We start from the raw sequence: 23943 nt of genomic DNA, 5'->3' as shown, positions 1-23943 counted from the left end.
ATTGTGGACATTGCTGCTATGAACATAGGGGTGCAGGTGCCCCTTCTTTTCACTATAACTTTATCTTTGGGGTAAATACCATATTCCTATTGTAAACCAACATTATGTGTCATACTTGACAGTGAAATAGGCAATGCATTTTTATTATATTCTAAGATAATTCAAGGATATCTACTATCATGTCTATAACTAATACAAGTAAATTATATTTATTGAATATTGTGGGCCATGAACTATACGAATTTCATCAAATACTCGTTTAACCTCTTTGGCCATTTGAGGAAGAGACTATTAATAATCCCCACTTTGAAGATGGAGAAAGTGAGTCAGAAAGAGGTTAAGGTAATTTACTCAAGCTGGTTAACAGTGAGCCAGAATTTGTACTCAGGTAGTCTGGTTCCAGATTTTTTTCCCTTCCAAATCCTGTTTATTTGGTGTCCCCTGCCCTCAGGCCTGTCCAAGCCACCCCTTGGCAGCACAGTGATGTCTGGGTCCTGAGCTGCTCTGAGGTCACTGGGCTTGGAGTGTCCTTTCACATCAGCTTCTCCATGCACTCCCAGGTGCCCAGGATCCCAGATGGCCACAGCATGGCACATGGGCCACAAAGCGGTCACATGGCAGGAAGCACACAATCCAAGTGTAGCCTTTCCCCAGCATAGGGCAGATCATAGTGAGTGACTACTTTTCCCACTGAGTGGCCTTGGCCTTGTGGGATCCAGAAGCTGGCTAGTGCTTTGTCCTTGTCCTTGCTTGCAGGTCAAGCATCATCTGGGCTGTTCCCTGAGGCAGCCTTGGGCGTGAAGGGGTTGAGGGGTCAGTGCATAAGGGCCACCTCCTTCTTGGTGAAGTCCCACACCTGCTCCTTTGTCCATGCAGCAATTTCTAGTCCTTACGCCTGGCACCCTGCTGCTTCTCCTAGGCCTTCATCTGGGGATCTCTAACTTCTGATGCAAAATATGCTCCAGGATTTTCTCTCGCTCATACAGAAAGTAGTGTGGGGGTGATGACGGGATCATGGCAGGACTGCAGAGAGAAGCAGAGGCAGTCTAAGCCTTTGGCATCATCCTGCCTTGGTCAAATATTCTGGATCCTATAGACTGAGGAGCTGTGTCTTCCTCTTTCTCCAGTATAGACAGTCCCTGAAGTGCATTTCTTGTTGTCCTTCATTCCTTCATGGCTTCTTCAGCTGGGCTCCTACACCAGAAAGGAACCAGAGAATTTTGTCTCATGTTAATTTAGTCAGTGCTCTTTTGGTTGGTCTTTTCATGCTTTTCTTCCTCAACCTATTACTGTTAACCTATCTGTTTTTCACATGGAAAGTTGGTATTTTGTGTATGAGAAATTGTTCTTGCTTTTTATCCTGTTTGACAATCTGCCTTTTACCTTCAGTGTTTAGAAAATTTACATTTAATGTCATTATTGATATGGTTGGATTTTAATCTACCATCTTGCTAGTTGCTTTCTCTTTGTCCTGTTCTTGGATCCTTTTCCTCTCTTTTTCTGCTTTCTTTTGGGTTAATTGAATATTTTTTTAATATCATTGCTCATAAAAGCTCACTATGTATTCAGATGGACAAACATTTGTCCTTATACAAGAATTGTTTTTCCAAATGCACAGATTATTTGCCTGGATAAATTGAATTTCAGGAATTTCCTGAAGATAATAGTGAAGCTATTTATGAGGTTGCAGTGCCTCTGTAGCAGCGTCTTCTGGAGCAAACAGTATGCTGACTTAGGCCATCTCAACTCTCAGCCCATAGAGCTAAGTTTAATTTCTCCAGGGTAGGAGAATAGATAAAGTCTGGCATTGCTACACCCTCGAATAACATACAGCAGTGAAAATTTATGTAGCAATAAGAATTAACATGAAAATGATGAATCTCAAAAACATGAGAAAAGTTGTTTATGAATACATACAGTATGAAATAATTCATGTAAATTGAAGAACACATAAGTAGTAAAACTATAAATAAAGAGGAATGATAAAAACAAAACTTAGAATATTTCCTTGCCCTTTCTCCCACAAAATAAGAGAAGAATGATCAAGGAGTGTCACAGTGAGACTTCAGTAGTTCTGCCCATTTATTAAGGCAAGTGGACTGTTGATGGTTTTTCACTTTATACTTATTTAAACTATATATTATACATATTCACATATTTTTAAAAAATATTAAGAAGGCAAACTGCTAAACTTGAGTAGTACTCAAAACATACTCTATCATCCTCTATTCTAGACTTTAGTCAATATCAGCTGGCATTTAGTAACCTCTAAATTGGGACATTTTCAAATTGCCTCCACACTCCAGCCCTCGGTTTTATCTCTGCAAGATAAGGATAAACTGTTTATATGACCGGTAAATCTCCTTGCAGAATTAAATGATTTTATAACTATATTTGAACCTATAAAATGCAGACTTCTTGGTTTCAATTGATTATGTTCTAATTACTTATTTGTGATCCTAAGACTTCAATTAAGTAGAATCTTAAATAGGTTTGATAGAATTTTGGGGTAGGTGGTAGGAATAAAGGTCAAGAAACACCTCTTCACGGGGCACCTGGGTGGCTCAGTCAGTTGAGCATCTGCCTTTGGCTCAGGTCATGATCCCAGGGTCCTGGGATCGAGCCCTGCATCGGGCTCCCTGCTCCGCGGGAAGCCTGCTTCTCCCTCTCCCACTCCCCCTACTTGTGTTCCCTCTCTCGCTGTGTCTCTCTCTGTCAAATAAATAAATAAAATCTTAAAAAAAAAAAAAAAGAAACACCTCTTCATTTTTGTGAGTGGGTGGAAATATGAACACACTAACCTTTTTCTTATAAAAAGTTTTTCCTGGATCTGAAGATTTTTCACGTGTGTAATTTTTGATGTTCTTCACGGAAGATTTGCCTTAGTAAGGATTACAGCTTTCAGGATACTGGAAACTGGATTAACTCTCCTCTCTCCTTCAGTGTAGGAAATAGTCTTTGATTTCTCTCTGTGCAGTTAACATTCATAGCTGACACAGCAACGATTTTTGCAAATACCTTTTTGGCAAACTATATTTTTCTGTGATTTTCTACCAGCATTTCACATCATGGAGATACTGTTACACCCATTAATCAAGGGCAGCCTGTGTGTTATGTGAAATCGTGTAGACACAGCCGTGGGGACCTGGCAATAATTGTTAATGAACTTCAGTTGTTCTGCCAGAGCACACAGTCTCTGACATCCTGCCTCACCCTCCTTTTCCTTCTCATTCCTCTTTAACCTAAAACCTCAACCAGACACTCTTAAGTCTTCTCTCATTTTTCTTGCTCTCAGAATGCTCAGACTACAGCTGCCAGGGCCAGACTGCTCATTTTCTAAGATTTGTACGTGCGGGCTAAGGAAACTTAGAGGTAGGGCTATTGCATATGACATAGCATTAAGTCCCCAAAGACTCAAGGCCTCCTGAAACCCTCTTCAGATGCTAATATTCACACAAAGTGCCTCTGGCCCCAGCTGGCCTTCACCTGCAGCCCTGACAGGCAGGAGCCTCCAGAATGAGGTTCTGGTTTCCATAAAAATAGGAAGGGCACACATGGTAAATGGCAGAGATCTAGTACAAGCTATAAAATTATTTAAAATTGGTTTCCAGTCAGTTAAAACTAATTGCTGTGAACACAAAGCCCAGCCAGGAGCTCCCTTTCTGCTTTCCTTTTTTGGTAATTAGCTTGAGACAGGGTTGTTTGAATCTGCTGCTAATGCCCATACCTAAAATTAAATGATGCCACTAAATTTAAGATGTAGCCGTTGTTGTTAATATTCACATATGCTTTAAGCACAGGAGAAACGTGTTACATGGTAGTGTGAAAACTATTAGTGGCTCATTTTATAATTGTTCCTGGATTTCCTTGATTTTATGGGGGCACTTTGTTTAAATGTAGCTTATTGTTGTTATTGCTAGTCCTGTGGTGGGTTTCTGTTGCTGCTACATATAGTTCATAGACCATTCATTCTACGTGCTATAAAACAGATTTGCAAATGAAAAGTTTAATTCACTGACATCTTCCAGGATTTAGTAGGCTGACTACATATAAGGCAAGAGGACTCCTTTCATGCCCTTTTGTGTAATTCGTTTAGAGAATCCCTGTGCAATCCCTTTTCCTGTCCATCCCTTTTCTTATCAGGCTATCACTGAGCAGAGCAGAGTGCTCTCCTTAGCAGACCTCAGAGCTCTGTTTCTGCTTCTCCCAAGTTTGTAACTAATTCATGAGACCCTTTGTTGAGAGGAAATCTTAATTTAAAGCAGTAATTCCCTTCTTTAAGTTTAAAGGCCATCTTTGACATTTAAAAAAATTATTCAAGATTTCAGATGCCTCTGAGAATGGTCGAACATATCTGAGCAAGATATTTATTAGGTTTACAGTGTGTAGTACATATATGTATGCATTCCGGCATTCTTCTCAAAATCTCTCTGACCTTTTTAGGAGCCCTCTATCTCTTCTCTCTGTTAAGGAACTAAGAAAACTCAGGGAGTCAGAAGGCTAGAATTCTGTGTATATTCAGTCATTTGTGCTGTTCTTGACATTTCATTTAACCTCCCCATGCTTCCTTCTTCATGGTAAGTTAAGGGTAGTTTATTCCTGCCATATTTATTTATCTCAGCATGAGGCAGGAGGGAAGGAGACTCATGAGACAAGTTGACTTAAGGTAAAGCCATTTTGGTTTTAGGCTGACCCTTGACCTAAAAGTCAGCAGGTCATAAATGGAGTCACAGGATGTGACTCACGGAAGACCACAAGACCCCACTCCAGCACACCAGACATTCTTAAAATTGCTCCCTGTGAATAATTTCACAACCCTAAGATGATGGAAAAACTAACCACCCAATGTAAATGATAAACCCAAAGTTAAAGGGGAGGCCCCTCTCTATTTGGTTAGCTAATTTAAAAAACTTATAAAACCCTTCATTAGAGGCAAAGGAGAGACTGTTACTTTGTGAAGTAGCTTCTTTCTTCTATACTTCATAAATCTGTGTCTCTTTCTCTAAATAGCTTGCTCTTAAATTCTTTCTTGAGCAAAGCCAAGAACCTTCTTGGCGAGTGGTGTGAGGCCCTCCCTCTTGGGGCATCAATAGGTCATAGTAAAAGTTATATCCAGTAAGAATGGCCAAAAATTTGCTTTGAAAATTATGAAGCCACCACAGGTATCTCCTGCTTTTCCGAAGATCGTGTTACATACAGCATTTTGCTTTTACAAAAAGACCTCCATTAGTACCCATTTTCACTAATCGTAAGAAATTCAAAGAGGATGCAGCAAACCATTATAGAGGCAATGTGCATCCTGAGCAAAGAGAGTGGCACTGCCAAGCTCCTTCCCTGGGAACTGCACTGAGCATCAAGCCACCCTAGCTTTGAGCTGTGTCTGTGACCATCTTTACTTTATCTCGATTTATTTTGCATCTTTTAGCAAGATGTGTCCTAAGGTATTAGAAAAGCCTAAAAGAGGTTATTTTTCAGTCTGGGAACGATAAAAAAATTTCCAGATAAATTAAGGGTAAATTGCTCTAATTTATGCTGTTTTGGCCTAGGAAGGTTTTCATAGGAATTCTCTAATTTTGGATAGTGGAGGACACCTGTGTTCAGGGTACTATTGTTTACGTAAGGCTACACATGTCGTACTTTGACAAAGGATTAGGTACTATACATGTAAGATATCTATAGGATAAGGTACTATAATATATAAAGAATCTCAAAGCTTTCCTTACCTGGTTTTTTTATGAGTGAGTGAGTGTGTGTGTGTGTGTGTGTGTGTATACATTTATATGTTTTCCTCCTAAATTTCATTAGACCTCAGAAGAAAAAATTCAGACAAAGGAACCACTTTTTTTTTCTTTTTTCAATTTGTCCATAGTTAAAACCATGAATTTGAGCGCATACTTCCTGCCAGGCATAGTGCTGGGTTCTCAGGATTCAGAAACAGTTACTTTTAAATCAGTAGACTAGATAATTCCTACACTAAGTATTTCCCCTTTGCTTTCTCTCTCTTTCCTTCTCTTCCCTTTTTGCCCCCATTTCTACTAGTTTTTTCCCTCAGGGAACAGCTTAACATTTATGAAATTGTAAGTATTAAATTTGGCTACTTATTTTTGTAGACCCAGGTTTTATAGGTTCCAGAAATAATAATGCTCTTGTTAATGTAGTTTAGGCTTCAACTGTTTATTCTTTGGGGTTTTGTATCATCATCCACTAGAAGGAGGAATACATTACTTTGCATGTTAAAATGAAATTGTTCCCTTATTAACATCAGTTTTAGTAAGTAAATAAATAGAGAAATAAATGGGGAAAAAAAACCCCATATCTTCCAGTGGATTCAGCTTATATGACTCTCTATTAATTATCACCTAAAAATAATTTTGGCATTAATATCTACCTTAAACCAAAAATTTTACCTATACGTATTTTTATTATGCTGTTTGCTTTAGCTATTAAGTATTAATGCAGTGTACCATTATTAACAAGACCTCACTGTATGAAAAAAATGAGGGATCCTGCAAAGTTGTAGGTAGATTTTCTTGTTGGCTGGTTGGAAATCAAATGATATTTTACCATTGAAATTCCAAAGTTGCTTTACTTCATTTAAAATTGATCTTAAATCTGCTTCTTATGCCTCCAAATACTAATAGCTCTTCCAAGGGCAGACCACAAAAGGAGGTTTTCTGGTTCTCTGTAATAATGAAGTTGCCAGTGGTTTGGGGGTAGTGACTTAGCACTGTCACAAAAGAGTAAATTATACCATAAACAATGTTAAATATATGGAAAATATGGGTAATGTTATTTGATTAGAGAGAGCGATAGGGCTGTATCAGGATGCTTTGTGGCATACGTGCACAAAGGATAAAACAACTTCATCAAATGTATGGTTAAGTTATAAAGACCACTTCTACTTCCAGGAGGATAGACTAGATGTTCTATTCCCTATCCTCATGTGGAATACAACCAAAGCCCCTGGACATTATCGTGGTGTAAGGCCTGAAATGAAGATGCAATATTATCTGCCTTAACATTTGAAAACAGGAGGGCCTGAAAAGATTAACAGTGAGTTCCCCTGCTCTCACCAGATATATTCTCCACCCAGCAGGAAAGGCTCCCTACCTGATTCATTCCCTATCAGCCAGACCAGCTGCTCTCCACCTGGCCCTCAACCTAATGGATTTCGCCTCCCTGCCAGGCTACAAAATTATTCAGACAAGACAATCACATCCTCCCATGGGGGCCCGGGATCACCTATTTCTGACTACTGCAAAGCCTGCCTCCCACAGCCTCAGCTGGTTCACTCTGTTCCCAAATGCATCTCCTATGTGATCCTGTGTGCCTGGTGGTATCTAGGGATTTTAGGAGTCAAGGAATGCATGGTGGTGAGTTCCCTGGGTTTTCTTTCTGTCTCCTATATCTCAGACTTGGAACTGAAGAAGATAGCAACTTGGAAATACAATTGGTGAATGGTGCAAAACAAACAAACAAAAGCCAAAGCCTGTTCTCTATAGTCAAAGGACCAGGAAAAGGGGCAGACTAGAGAAAGAAAAATTAGACAGTAACCACAGTAGTGCAGCCAAACATCACAGAAAATCTATGGCTCCCACCCCTACACATAGCAGAAAATCTAAGTAGGAAACCTAGACTTCCACTCTTACCAGGCTGTAATGAAGCACACCAGCTTGCTTGCCAGAGTGGTGTCAGAGAAGGCTGATTAGGGAGCTGGGCCTAATTATTTGAATGATAACAACCCCCATCCTCTTTAGTGTTAGTGGAAACCATGTGGTGACCTTGACCTTCCACCCCTCTTCACACAGCAATAACTAGGGAAACCTCCCCCTTCTAACAAGGGTGGTATCAAGAGAACTCCAGTCCCCACCCAACAGTACAAGGTGCTTCTCATACCCTTATCCTGGTTATTAATGGACACCAAGTGGGGAACCTGGACTTCTCATCTGACATTAATATAGAAACACTCCTCCTTCCCTTTGAAGTGATCTCAGTAAACTAGCTAAAAAAGAAGGTTTAAATAAGAACCAGAGTCTCAAACATAATACCCCTGAAATCCAGGTTTCAATGAAAAATCATTATAAAAAGGAATCGGGAAAATTTCAACCAGAGAAAAATAAGTTAATAGATGTCAACACATGATTATAGCAATTGATACAGAAGAAACATTTCACAGAATTCAGCATCATTCACGATTACAAACTCTCATTAAACTAGGAATAGAAGGGAACTTCCTCAACCTGATAGAGAACATCTACAAAAATCCCTAAAGTTAGCATTATAGCTGAGTGAAAAACTGAATGTTTTCTCCCTGAAATCAGACAAAAAGCAAGATTGTCTGCTCTCATTACTCATACAAATTAGCACTGGATGTTCCAGCCATTACAGTAAGGCAAGAAAAGGAAATACAAAGTATAACAATATTAAGGATAAATAAAACTATCCTTAATGGCAGATGACCTATTCTGTGTAGCAAATCCTACAAAAAGAACAGAAACAACTTCTAGAACCAATATGTGAGTTCAGTAAGGTTACAGGTTACAAGATAAACCTTTAAAACTTAACTTCTATATAATAGCAATGAACATGTGGGTACTAAAATTAAAAAATATAAATCCATTTATAATTGTTTAAAAAGTTTAAACAAAACACACATACTCAAAACTACAAATTGCTAATGAAAGAAATCAAAGAAGAGCTAAATAAATGGCAAAGCATACAACATCCATAGATTAGAAAACTCAACAAAGATTACAGTTCTTCCCAAATTGATACACAAGTTTAAAACAATTCCTTTTAAAATCCCACAAGATTTTGGGGGTATATAATAACAATATATTCTAAAATTTAAACAGAAATGTATGGATGAGGAATGGCTGAAACAGTTTTGAAAAAGAAGAATAAAGTAGAAAGAAGTAGTCTATTCCAATAACAATAGCTTAGTAATCAAGACTGCTTGAAAAAGGGATAGACCTGTAAATCAATGAAATGGAATGAGAGAACTCAGAACTAGACTCAAATATGCCCAACTGATTTTTGACAAAGTTGATAAAGCAGTTCAGTGGAGGAAGGATAGCCTTTCCAACAAATGGTACTAGAGCAATTGTACATCCATAAACAAGGGAAAAAAAACCCCTCAACATCATTCCTTATAAAAACCAAACTCAAAATGTATCATTCAATTAAATATAAAATGTAAAACTGTAAAAGTTTTTTTTTAATAGAAAATCTTCAGGCTCAAAGGTGAAACAGCCAGTCCCGTGACTTGTCACCAAAGATACCACGCATAGGAAAAAAAAATTGGTATATTGGACTTTATCAAATGAACAACTTACTCTGTGCAACATTCTGTTAAGAGGATGAAAAGAAGCTACAGGTTGGAAGAAAGGGTTTGCAAACAATTATCCAACAAATGATGGATATCTAAAATAGAGAATTCTCAAAACTTGATAGTAACCCAATAATTCAACTAGAAAATAGGCAATAGACTTGTAGTGACATTTCCCAAAGAGTATGTGTAAATGACAAATAAACACAAGAAAATATGTTTAAGATGATTATCCATGAGGGAAATGCAAATTAAAACCATAAGTAGATATTACTACCTATCAAAATGAATCTTTTTTTAAATTTTTTTATTTTTTATTTTTTCTAAAGATTTTATTTATTTATTTGAGAGAGAGAATGAGAGAGAGAGAGCACGAGAGAGAAGAGGGCAGAAGGGGAAGCAGACCCCCCGCTGAGCAGGGAACCCGATGTGGGACTCGATCCCGGGACTCCAGGATCATGACCTGAGCCGAAGGCAGTTGCTTAACCAAGTGAGCCACCCAGGCGCCCTATCAAAATGAATCTAATAAAAAGTAGTGATAATACCAAATGCTAATGAGGATGTAGAGAAACTATCACTATACATTACTGGGTGGGGAGCATGTAAAATGGTATATAGCCACTTTGGAGAACAATTTGACAGTTTCTTAAACTAAACATGTGACCTGGCAGTTGCACTCCTAGATATTTATTCCAGAGAAATGAGAAACTAAGAACCCTGATAAATTCATGCATAGCTTTTTTATAATAGCTGGAAACTGGAAGCAACCCAGTTGTCCTTCAGTGGATATACAAACTGTGGTATATCCATACCATGAAATACTACTCAGCAACAAAAAGGAACACGCTACTGATACACGCAACTTGGATGAATCTCTAGAGAATCATGCTTAATCAAAAAGTCCCAGAAGATTACACAAGGTATGCTTCCATTTATATAACTTTCTTGAAATGATGAAACTATTGAAATAGAAGACAGGTCAGTGGTTGCTGGGGATGAAAGATGGGGTAGAGGAGTCAGTGTAAAAAGCAACATGAGGGAAGTGGATGTGGCTCTAAGAAGGCAAGATGAATAATCATTCTTGTGATGGAAATGTTCTCGATCTTAATTGCCTTGATGTCACTACTCTGGTTGTGATGCTGTACTATAGATTTGGAAGATGTTATTTTATCTGGATAAAAGGAACATGGAATCTTTTATACAATTTTTTTCCCAACTTATCTCCAAATTAAACATTTAAAATAATTATGCATGTCTGCTGTATCCTTCTAGTTTGACCTGTAATTTTTACATAAGCTACTACATGATTCCACAAAGAGGTCTTTAAAACTGCAGAATGGTCTTCACTGTGTCCTATTAGTCACCAGGTATAGAATTTCTTGACGATTCCAGTTTGTAGTTGTCTTGGGTAAATTTTTAAAATGCAAGTTTCTTTGGTTCCTGAAGGTCAATGCTATCTTCCTTACAAATGGTATGCTCTTGATGCATATGACAGTGCTTTCAGGGGAGACCCCATATTAGAGAAAAGCCAGCAACATTCTCACAGGCTGGACAGCCTTTTATCTTCATGCCGCTGGAATGAGTCTCAGTGGAAAGTAATGAGGTTCATTTGAAACTATCATTTAACAGTGATAATACAAAGAAAGCTCAGAGGAATGGAACTTACAGCCCATTCATCATTATCACTAAACCACATTCACATTTAAAAGGGACCTCCTGGTTTTGCCCATTAAGTGCCCACAAGAGGTTCTTGTAGCTTTTGATTTATTACCTCACATTTTCAGCCTTCTCTTTCTTTAAATATATAGCAAGTTCAAATCTCAAATCAATATGCATAATACTGAATTTGAGACAAGTGGCAAAAGTTAAAGACAAAAATAGTCATGAGACATAATTTTATAATCTTTTACTAGATGACAGTCTTACTAAAAGGCTAGTGATAACAAGGTATAAGTTTTCCTCTTTTCTTTCTCTTCCACGGCTTAGCACCAAGAGTTTCAGGGTCAGTCCCACAGATAAGATCAAAACCATTTGGCACAGTGAGCCCCTATGATGCCATTTCATGCCTCTATGGCTTTGTTGACACTGCTTCCTTGACCTAGATTACAATTATCCTTTCTCACATGGGTAATTTGAAGTTATCCTTATCTCAGTTAAATTATCTCACATTGATCACCTCCTTCTCTGGGAAGCCTTTCTTGACTGCGTGAGAAAGAGGAAGATGTCTTCTTTTTCTCTTGGTACTCCAGCTTACATATTTTAGAGCATTTTACCATACTCTGTGGAAATTATCCTCACTAGGCTACACACTTTGAAAAGAGGAGCTATGGTTTATCCATTTGTACCCCCAGTACTTTATATAGTGTGTTCAGTCGATGTCCGTAGAATCAAGACAATGCAAAATATTTATATGGTATACTTACCAGAAAAGTGGAAATAGATCTCACAAGTAAACGAGTTTGTTAGATTTTTAGTGCAGGGAATCCATTTTGAATTCATTGGATAGCAACAGGTGTAGTTTACTGGATGTTTTCCATGTCTGAGCCTCTTTCTAAATGAGGAGAGTGGCTACAAGATTGTAAATGCCATGAGGACAGGAAGTCTCCTGCTTCTGCTTATAGAATTGGCCCTCAAACAATGTCTTTGCTCCCAACTTTGATTATTTATCCAAAATAGATTAGTTCAAGTAGTTAAATGAGTCAAGTACATCTACCAGATTTCATTTCTCATATAAAGGCTGGTGTTGAAGTCTGTAAAAAAATTTTGGGTGAGAATCATAATATTTTCATTCATATTCAAGTAAAAATATGACTTAGAGGTTAGTATATGTCTTAAGCTCAGACACACCTGATTTGAGACCAAACACCATGATTTTATGCTGAGTGACCTCAGGAAGTTTATTTAATACCTCTAATCCTCATCTCAAAAAAAAAGATTAATAGTATCATCTTGTAGCAAGTTGGAGAAACATTCAGATAATATGTATTAATTGTAAGCTCAATGCCTGACACAATTGGTCAATAAGTATGAGCTGTTAGTTTTAGAGGTATTAGTCTTTCATTACCAGTGAGATTGAACATTTGACTATGTCTGTTAAAAAAACATACCTTTGCTTTTGAGTATTATCTTTTCATTATTTATTCATCTATTGGAGGTAAATTTCTCTATTACTGAGTTATAAAAGTTTACTATACATAAAAGCAGATTTTTGTGACGCATATTTTGAGTATTTTTACCTAATTTGTCCTTTTATTTAATGTTATTGATAGTTTATTTTACTTTTATACCCAGAAAGGTAATAGTTTTGCATTGCAAACATTTTTAGGTCTCTGCACTTCCCTGCCTTCTTTGAAGTTAAGCAGAGTCCTATAACTTGTTTTGGCCAGGAACATATGGCCAGTAGTGATCATGGGAGCAATAGTGATTATGTCATTTTTGGGCAAGTGCTTCAACAGCCAGTGCACAGTTTGTTCTTCCATGCTGATCCTGACAGCACATGTAGGGATGGAGACTGTCAGCCTGCATTCCCAAGGGACTAAAATGAGTGGCACCCTCCCTCCCTAAATCATGTAAACAAGATGAACTTTTGCTAAGTTGAGCTACTGAGATAGGGGACTGCTTATTACTACAGAGTAATTCAGCCTATCCTTACCAATGCAAGGATTTTTTTGTTTGGTGATTCCCCCCCTCCCCCCAGTTTTGTTGAGATACAATTGACACACATCATTGTGTAAGTTTAAGGAGTACAGCATAATGGTTTGACTAAATATATTGTAAAGTGATTCCCATAATAAATTTAGTTAGCATCCATCATCTCATATAGATACAATGAAAAGAGAAAAAAAAATAAATGTCCTTGCAGTAAGAATTCTTAAGGTTTATTCTCTAAAAAGCTTGATATCATACAGCAGTGTTAACTATAGTCACCATGCTATAGGTTACACCCCCAGTACTTAATTATCTTGTAACTAGAAGTTTGTAGCTTCTGACCACCTTTCTTCAGTTCCTCCTTCTAGCCCCTCCACCTCTGGTAATCACAAATCTGATCTCTTTTTCTATGACTTTTGTTTTCATTTGTTGTTTCTCTTTTAGATTCCACATGTAAATGAGATTGTACAGTATTTGCTTTCTCTCACTTACTTCACTTAGCATAATGCCCTCAAGGTCCATTCATGTTGTTGCAAATGGCAGGATTTCCTCATTTTATATGGCTGAATAATATTCCATTTTATGTGTATATATGTGTTTGTGTATGTAGTTGACACTTGAACAACACAGGTTTGAACTATGCAGGTCTGCTAATATGTGGATTTTTTTTTTATAGTACTGTAAATGTATTTTCTCTTATGGTTTTCCTAATATTTTCTTTAGCTTACTTTATTGTAAGAATACTGTATACAATCATAAAACATAGAAAATATGTTAAATGTGTTCTTGGTAAGGTTTCTGATCAATAGTAGGCTATTAGTTTGAGGGGAGTAAGTTATACACAGATTTTCAACTACATGGAGGGTTATAACCCTAACCTCTGTGTTATTCAAGAGTCGGTTTATACCATAGCTTCTTTATCCATCCATCATTGGACATTTAATTAAGTTGTTTGCATGTCTTAGATATTGTAAATAATGCTGCTATGAACACGGGCACACAGATATCTTTTCAAATTAGTATTTTTGTTTTCTTTGGATGTATTCACAGAAGTGGAATTGCTGGATCATATAATTCTATTTTTAACTCTTTGAGGCTCGTCCATACTGTTTTCCATAGTGGTTGTACAAGTTTACAACCCTACCAATAGTATACACAAAGATTCCTTTTTCTATTTCTGTAAAAAGGTGCCATTAGAAGTTTGAAAGGGATTGTATTTGGATCTGTAGATGGCTTTGGTAATACAGACATTTTAACAATACTCTTCTAACTCATGAACACAAGATACCTTTCTACATATTTGTGTCATCTTCATTTTTCTTTTAATCAGTGCCTTGTACTGTTCTGAGTAGAGCTCTTTCATCTCCTTGGTTAAGTTTAATCCTAAGTTTTAAAAAATTTTTTTCCCAAGTTTTTTGTTTTGATTTTATTATGAGATCATTTAGTATATAGAAACATTATTGATCTTTGTAAGTCAATTTTGTATCCTGTGATTTTACAACTTTAATGAATTTCATTAGATCCAACAAGATTTTGGTGGAATCTTTATGATTTTCAGTATAAAATTTTGTCATCCACAAATAGAATTTTACTTCCTCCTTTTCAATTCTGATGCCTTTTATTTCTTCTCTGATTATTCTGACAAGGACTTCCACTACTGTGTTTAATAGGAGTAATGAGACGGGCACCCATGTCTTATTCCTGATTTTAGAGAAAAAGCTTTCAACCTTTCAATGTTGAGTATGATGTTAGCTCTGGACTTACCATATTTGGCCATTATGTTGAGGTACATTCCTTCTATACCTCATTTGTTAGGAGTTTTCATCATGAACAGGTGATGAATTTGTGAAATGCCTTTTCTGTGTCTATTGAGATAATTATGCAATTTTTCTCTCATTCTAGTAGTGTGATGTACTACATTAATTGATTGGCATATTTTGAAAGATCCTTGCATTCCAGTTATAAATCCCACTTGATCATGGTGAACGATCCTTTGAATGTGCTACTATATTCGGTTTGCTTGTATTTTATTGATTGTTTTGAATGTATATTCATCAGGGATATTGGTCTTTAGTTTTCTGGTAGTGTCTTTTTCTGACTTTGGTATTGGGTGATGCTGGCTTCATAAAAGGAGTTTAGGTATGGTTCCTCCTCTTTGATTTTTTGGAAAAGTTTGAGAAGGATTGATGTTAATTCTTCTTTAAATGTTTGGTAAAATTCACCAGTGAATCCATCTGGTCTGGGCTTTTCTTTGTTGGATTTTTGATTACTGGTTTAATCTCCTTGCTAGTGATTGATCTATACAGATTTTCTTTTTCATTCATCCTTGGTAGTTTGTATGTTTCTAAGAATTTTTCCATTTCATCTAGGTTATCCAGTTTTAAGATTCTTTATATTTCTGTAGTATCAGTTATAATGTCTCTTTTTTTAGTTATAATTTTGTTGATTTAGCTTCTCTTTTTTTCTTGTTTAGCTAGTGGTTTGTCAATTTTCTCTTTTTAAAGAACTAAGTTTTAGTTTGGTTAATCTTTTCCTGTTTTCTATTTTATTTATTTCTGTTCTAATCTTTAGCTATTTACTTTCTTCTGCTAATCTTTGGGCTTAGTTTGTTCTTTTTCTGGTTCCTTAAGGCATAAAGGTATCTTGTTTATTTAGGATCTGTCTTTCTTCTTAAGGCATTTATTGCTATGAACTTCCCTCTCAGAACTGATTTTGATGCATCCCATAGATTTTGGTATGTGTTTCTATTTTTGTTTGTCTCAAGATTCTAATTTCCTTTGTAAATGCTTCTTTGATCCATTGGTTGTGACAGGAGAATGTTGTTTAATTTCCATGTATTTATGAATGATGCAGTTTTCCTCTTGTTACTGTTTGTTTCATACCATTGTGGTTAAGAAGATACTTGGTATGATTTCAGGCTTCTTGAATTTGCTAAGTTTTTTTGTGGAATGATGTGTGGTCTATCCTAGAAAATGTTCCATGTGCATTTGAGAAAAATATTTTCTCTGCTGTTGTTGGATAGAGTGTATGTATCTGTTAGGTTCATTTGGTCTATAGTGCTTTTCAAATCCCCTGTTTTCCTTATTGATTGTCTGGATGACTTGACATGTTGAGTGGCAGATATTAAAGTCCCCAACTACTATTGTTTATTTCTCCTTTTAGCTTTAGTTTTTGTGTTATGTATTTAGCTGTTCCAATGTTGGGTGCATAAATATTTATAATTGTTATAACTTTTTGATGTACTGAGCCCTTTATTGTTCTATAATGAACTTCTTTGTCTCTTCTTTTACTATTTTTATTTTAAAGGCTATTTTGTCTGATACAAGTATAGCTATCCCTGCATGTGTGTATGTGTGTGTGAAGGATTACTGTTTGCTTGAAATATCTTTTTCCATCCTGTCACTCTTATGTTTTCTTTAAGGCTAAAGTGGTGTCTTTTTTGTAGGTAGTATATCTTTGGATCTTGTTTTCTTTTTAAATCTATTCAGACTTTCTGTGTCTTTTGATTGGAGAATTTAATCCATTTACATTTAAAGTAATTATTGGTAATTAAGGACTTAACATTTCCATTTTGTTCATTGTTTTCTGATTGTTTGGTAGATCCATTATTCCTTTTCTCTTATCTCAATTTTTGTGTTTTGATGTCTTGTAGTATCAGTGTGTTTTGATTTGTTTATCATGCCCTTTTGTGTAATTACTTTTGTGTAATTTCTTTTTGTGTAGGTGTATGTGTGGTTACCATGAAGTTTACATAAAGTATTTAAAAATTAAGACAACTTATTTGAAACTAATAACCTGACTTCTATACAATTCCTAATCTTTACACTCTTACTTCTCCCCCTCACATCTTGGGTGATTGATATTACATTTACCTATTTTTTAATAATGTGTAACTAAGATTGTTTTAGTAATGGTTATTTTTACTACATTTGTTTTTTAACTTTTAAATTAGTTGTAATTGAATTATGCACCACCATTACCATATTACAGGATCCAACTTTGAGTATATATTTACCATTATCAGGGAGTTTTCCATTACATTCTTATATTTTTTATGATATTAATTAGTGTCCTTTTATTTTCATTCATAGAGCTCCCTTTAGCACTTTTTGTAAGATCTAATAGTAATAAATTCTGTCAGCTTTCATTTGTTATGGAGTGTTTATCTCGATTTCTGAAGGACAGCTTTACCTGGTATAGTATTTTTGCTAGACAGTTTTTGTTTTGTTTGTTTTTCTTATTTCAGTACTTGAGTATGTCGTCTCCTCTTCTGGGCTAAAAAGTTTGTATTGAGAAATCTGCCAATAATCTTATGGGAGTTCCCTTATATGTAATTTTTCTCTTTTGCTGCTTTTAAAATTCTTTTTGTTTTTGAGTTTGACAATTTAATTGAAATGTGTTTTGGTGTAGCTGTATTTGTGTTTAACCTACTTAGGATCTTTGGGCTTCCTGGACCTGGATGTCTATTTCTTTTGCCTGGTTTGAGAAGTTTTCAGCTATCATTTGCTTTAAATATACTTTCTGTCCCTTTCCCTTCTCTTCTAGAATATCCATAATGTGAATATTATTTCTTTTCCTTGTGTCCCATAATTCTCATAGGTTTTCTTCATTCTTTTTCATTTTTTCTTCTTGCTCCTCTGACTGGATAATTTCAGTTGTCCTGTCTTCCAGATCACTGATTCTGTCTTCATCATAGAGTCTGTTTTTGAATCTCTCTATTGAATTCTTCAGTTAAGTTATATTTTTCAGCTCTAGGATTTCTGGCTTTTTTTTTTTTTTTTTAATGGTTTCTGGTTTGTTGTTGAACTTCTTGTTCATATATTACTTTCCTAATTTTCTTTAGTTGTCTATCCATGTGTTCTTGTATTTCACTGAACTTATTTAAGAGCATTATTCTGAATTCTTTGTCTGACAATTGATCAGTTTTTTAAGGATCAGTTATTAGAGCTTTATTAGTTTCTTTTGGTGGTGTTATATTTACTTGTTTTTGTTCTGGTTCTCAATTCCTCATGTTGGTATAAGCATATTCAAGAAAGTGTTTTTTTCTTCCAGACTTTGTAGGTCCATTTTGGCAGAAACACTTTGTTACCAGTCAGCTCAGTTTCCATTTCTAGATGTGTTTGCTGGTAACATTCTTGGGCAGGTGGGGCCTGCTATTGGCGTTTGTTTTTGGGCAAGGCAATTGTTGGAGTTCTGATGTTGGGGGTAGTGTGCCACTGGCTGAGAACGGCTGGATAGGACTGCTTGCTTGATTCCCTGCCCAAGTGAGGCTGTAGGATGGATGTCAAAGTTGTGTGGATTCTGTGGGCAGGCTTATTACAGTTGGGGTTGGATACTATACTTAGCAGTAGATATGTCTTGAATTAGCTTCCCTGTCTTGAGGGGGTGGCAGAATGGGACCCAGAGCCTACATGACTCATTGTTTGCGAACTCAATTCAGGCAAATACGTGCAGTGAGTATTCTAGTGAGGTGAGCCCTTTGATTTTTTTCCACAGATAGGGAAAACCACAGGTTGTGCTCTCTGTTCAAGTGCCACTGTAAACAGGGCTATTTGATGGGCTCCACAGCTTCCCACAAGCTCTGCTTAGGTTTTCTGGTTAGGTGGGCTGAAGGCTGTATTCAACAATAAGTGGGGCTACAAATTAGTTTCACTGCCCAAGCACAGCAGGAGAAGCAGCTTCAAAGCTCTTAGTGCTCTTTGTTTGACTCAAGCTGACCTATGCTCCAACTTTCCTATGGAACAGGGCCACTGGCTTTAATCATGGGGCAATTAGCTTGGCCTTCCCTGTCTTTAGGACAGGGAGGTGCTGGGTCATGCAGATTTCAGGTGTTCTCGCTAGTTCTGTCAGATGGAGCTGAGGCTATGACTCAGGGTCCTGCCTGGACAAGACTAGGAGGGCCCACTTCAGGCAACTCCCAGATTTTCCTGAACTGGCTTTCTGGTCAGGAGGATTTGGGAGTTACCCTCTGCAGTGGCAGCTTTTGTCTGGGCATGGGCAGACCAGGCTCCTGGGCCAGCAGAACTCTTTGTTTGGGGATCCAAATTAGGCAGACCTGCATCCCCTGGATTCTTAGGTCTGACTGTGCTACCAACCTGACTCTGCAGATGAGCAAATTGTTGGTTGTGACTATGAGGTTTCTGCAGGGAGGAATTTGGTTCACCAAGACCCTAGTGCTGGTCCTTGGAAGCCCCCTCCTCCTTTTTCTATCTCAGACTCCCAATGGTTGGTTCCCACAGATTCTCCTATGATCCCCATAGGGAAAAACCAGAGTTGGGGCTCCCATGAAGCAACCTATAATGCTAGGAGGCTGGATGTCACCCCAGGCTGTTTTTTCCCACTGGCGGAACTATAGGCTCAAGGGAAACCTCTTGCTGTGGTGTTGCTTCAGCATAGGGGAGGAGTGGTGCAGTCAATGTGAAGCCATTCCTTTTACCCTTTAATGTAGTCCCTCTTTGTGGTGCAAGGGTGTGGCTCACCCTCACTCCCAGCTCTAGAATTTCTCAGGGGAGCTCTATCCATGAATAATTGTTATTTGTTCTTGTGAGTGGGAGCAAAATGAGGAAAGACCCATGTCGCCATCTTGGTGGTGTCACTCCTCTGGTTATTATTATTTTTAAATGTCACATTTAGACATCTTTTCCTTAGAAGTACCTGCCTTTGCTATTATGCTGTACAAGTCCAGAAAGACCATTCTATTGGAGTGTCCAAATATTGACTAAATGGCTTTTTGAGGTAGTAAGTTACCTGTACATAAAAGTTTTAAAGCAGAAGTTATGGCTGTGTGTCAGGAATGCTGTATAGTTATTATATATTATATGAGTAAGCAGCATAGTTGACCTTTAAGTTTCCTTCCAGCTGTTTAGATATTAAGTATAATGCATAGTTACTCTCAAAGGACTTGCAATGTACCTCAGTATTTGCAAAGACAAGGTGGAAGCTGGGGAAAAGATTCTTCCATCTTTTCCCAAATAATCAATGATAAATATGCAGATAAAATAATTCCTACTTTGTAGAATAGATGTGGATTTCCAACTGTACATTAAAGTTCTGTGCTTGTCAGTATCTCATCAGTGACTCAATTTGGCCCAAACAGTACAAAATAAAAAATAATACCTTTTTATATAACTTGAACAGATTCCTTACTGAGAACATATTTTGGTGGTGGTGGTGTTTGAGTTGTTATATAGCTGAACTAATAAGTCAAGACAGGTATAAGGGATGTAGAGCCCTACTGGATCCATATAAGAGGATGATTTCAAAGCACCATTAACTAAAGAGAACAGTATTTCTTACCTGCTCCGACCATGGCAGCCCTTGAAGAAGTTGACACGGGGGTCTGGCAGCATCTGAGCTGCTGAAGTATCTCACAGTAGCAGCTTTCTTTATTTTCTGTGCCACCAAATGACTCCTTGAGGGCAGGCTCTCCCATTCAAATGGGCTCCCAGAAGATATTTTCCACCTCTAATTGCTATCCTCCTCTTTTTATTCCTCATGGTTCTTGAGTTTTGGGGGAAGACTCAAAAGGTTTAAAGCTAACTAAAGATAATTTGAAGAATTGTATAAAAATTTTCTTCCAAACTATGTATTTACGTTCTTTGTAGAGAAGCACCAAAGGATAAGATATTAAGAAAACTGTAACATTAAAATTTGATTAGGAAGATTTTTGCTTTTGTCCATCTCATGTATACTTTTTAAAATGACTTTTTCCTTTCATCATTATAACTTTCTTGTTCCCATTCACCTCAGCTTTTTCACCTTTGGCATCCAAGTGTAGGTGTCTGTTGTACAGAGAAGACATGTTGGAGAAAGCAGGAGGGAAGTGAAGTTAAGTCCCTTGCCACCATTCATGTTACAAATATCTGAGCTTGAAGCTTTTATAAAATTATCCTCTAACTTCTACCTTTTAACAGTGATGTTGGGTGGCTAGTTTTATGTACCAGTTTCAAAATCCTAGGAGGAAACATTCTGAAATACCTAACATTTTCTTCAAAATCTACCTTGACCTCCATTCTACATGCATTTTTGAAATGTAGGCATGCCCAAATTTGCATAATTCCTCCTGCCTTTCTCCTCTTCCATTTTCATTACCTTCTCACTGAGCCTAGCATCCCCCTGTCTGGACTCTTTTTATCTTCTTGAGAAATTAAACATTTGTGTTGTGTTGTGTTGTGAGGTATAATTCCTCACTGGTGAAGGGATCTAATGATGTATATGCTTTGTAAATACCTGGTAAGTTCATCCTAACTTCTAGAGGTAGGTGGTGCCACCATTTCTCAACAAAGTAAATCAGGTTGGTTATGGACTGGCTTTTTCTGCTGTTGGTTTAGAATTTAGCTTTCTAGGGTGTGTGTCTTAACTATATATATATCTTTACTGTAGTTTAGCAGTTTTTATGTGGAAGAAAAATGACATATGTGAGTTTAAATAGCCTCCTTCTCATAGAAGTCCTCTAGATTCCTTAACTATAGTGATGAATGATTTTAACTTTAAGACAATGATGCTTATTTTCCTATTTATTGTAGGAAATATGCTTACTTGTCATATGTGTGTTACAGGAAATCAAATTTAAGTTTGCATTAAAAATGATGGTAACTTCCCTTCTTATTAACTCAACAAATATAAAAACAATCTGATTCTCTTGAACTAAGGAGATAGTCCCTTCCCCCCCCTTTCTTCAAGTACAGTGAGTTACTCTAAATGTTGATTTTTACAGTAAAACTTTAAAGCTCTATGAAGAATGTTGGCTTCACCATCAATGTAATGATTTTTAAATTAACCTCCAATACTAATTGATTATAGTTTGCACTTCTTTGGAAGAAGAAAAGGAAGAAGAATATCTGATGATTTGTTCTTGTAAGTTTGCATTCTGATTCAAAAGAGTAAAAAAAAAATTAAGAAAATACGTATATAATTGGGAATAAGTTGGATAGCCCAGAAAATGAGAATAGTGGCTTTTCATTTATCTGTAATATCCCTAGAACTAAGATTGTGTATACATTCATCCACTTGTATTTCTCTTTTTGAGAAATAATTGACATAAATCACTGTATGGGTTTAGGGAATATGGCATAAGGTTTGATTTACATATATTGTGAAATGATTGTCAGAAGTAGTTTCAGCTGACATCCATTTTTCTCATTTAGATACAATAAAAAAGAAAAAGGAAGAAAAAAAATTTTCTTTGTGATGAGAATTTTTTTTAAGATTTTATTTATTAGAGAGAGAGAGACAGAGAGTGAGAGCAGGTGCTGAGGGGAGGGGCAGAGAAAAAGGAAGACAGCAGACTCCCCAGTGAGCACGGAGCCCGATGTGGGGGCTTGATCCCAGGACCCTGGGATCATGACCTGAGCTGAAGGCAGATGCTTAACCAACTGAACCACCCAGGCACCTCTGTGATGGGTATTCTTAAGATTTACTCTTTTAATAATTTTCCTCTATATCATACAATAGTGTTAGCAGTAGTCATCACGTTGTAGCTTATATTCCTAGTACTTGTTTACCTTGTAAGTTTGTACCTCTCGACTATCTTCTTCCAATTTCCCCTCCTCCAACCCTCTACCTCTGGTAATCAGAAGTCTGATCTCTTTTTCTATGGGTTTGGTTTTTTTTTTTTTAAATTCACATATAAGTGAGATCATACTGTATTTGTCTTTCTCTGTCTGACTTATTTCATATCCATCAAGATCATCCATGTTGTTGCAAATTGTAGAATTTCCTCATTTTTTATGAATGAATGATATTCCATTATATATGTATATACACACACACATATATACACACACACACATATATATAAAATACATACATACCATCTACTCATCCATCAGTAAACACTTTGATTGCTTCTCACCCAGTAGTCTCAGCTGTTGTAGATAATGCTGCTATGCACATGGGGGTGCAGGCATCTTTTCAATTTAGTGTTTTTGTTTCCTTTGGATATATTCCTGGAAGTGGAATTTTAGGATCATATGGCAGTTCCATTTTTATTTTATGAGAGATCTCCAGACTGTTTTCCATCGTGGCTGTATAAATTTACAATCCCACTAACAGTGTACAGGGTTCTCTTTCTCCACATCCATGCCAACATTTGTTATTTCTTGTCTTTTTGACATTTATTGAAGAGACTGTCTTTTCTCTATTGAGTATTCTTGGCTTGCTTGTCAAATATTAGTTGACAGTATCTGCTTGAGTTTATTTCTGGGCTCCTGATTCTGTTCTCTTGGTCTATTTGTTTTTATGCCAGTATCATACTCTTTTAATTACTGTAGCTTTATAGTATAACTTGAAATCAGGAATTGTGATGCCTTATGTCTGTTCTTCTTTCTTAGCATTGCTTTGGCAATTTGGGATCTTTTGTAGTTCCATATAAATTTTAGGATTGTTTTTTCTATTTCTGTAAAAAATTCTATTGGAATTTTTTTAGGGATTGCATTGAATCTATAAATGGCTTTTGGTATTACTGAGATTTTTAACAATATCATTTTTCCAATACAAGAACATAAAATAACTTTCCATTTATTATGTTGTCTTTGATTTCTTTTATCAGTGTCTTATAGTTTTTTAGAGTACGGATCTTTCACTTCCTTGGCTAAATTTATTCCTAACTATTTCATTGTTTTTATGATACTGTATTTTTTGTCTGTGTTTCCATGGTTTCAGTACACATGTTTAGATGTATACAAACTTTAGTTTTAAATTATCTCCTTTATATTCTGAACCCCTCAAAGACAGGGGTATTATCTTTTTTTTTTTTTTTTTTTTTTTTATTTGAGAGAGAGAATGAGATAGAGCATGAGAGGGGGGAGGGTCAGAGGGAGAAGCAGACTCCCTGCTGAGCAGGGAGCCCGATGCGGGACTCGATCCCGGGACTCGAGGATAGTGACCTGAGTTGAAGGCAGTCGCTCAACCAACTGAGCCACCCAGGCGCCCAGGGGTATTATCTTTTGTGTTTTTAAACTTCATCC

General features: G+C 36.7%; 1 pseudogene; it reads right to left on the bottom strand.

The window, feature by feature from the left end:
- Positions 1-347: 347 nt before the first annotated feature.
- On the bottom strand, positions 348-20408 carry LOC123853234 (nitric oxide synthase-interacting protein-like; annotated as a pseudogene).
- Positions 20409-23943: the final 3535 nt, after the last annotated feature.

Source organism: Mirounga angustirostris, unplaced genomic scaffold (assembly GCF_029215605.1).
Source record: "Mirounga angustirostris isolate CCGP_5_RB_7025 unplaced genomic scaffold, mMirAng1.0.hap1 SCAF_14, whole genome shotgun sequence".
NCBI classification, from domain to species: Eukaryota; Metazoa; Chordata; class Mammalia; order Carnivora; family Phocidae; genus Mirounga; species Mirounga angustirostris.
The sequence above is the reverse complement of the archived record's forward strand: the minus strand, read 5'-3'. Positions and strand labels throughout refer to the sequence as shown.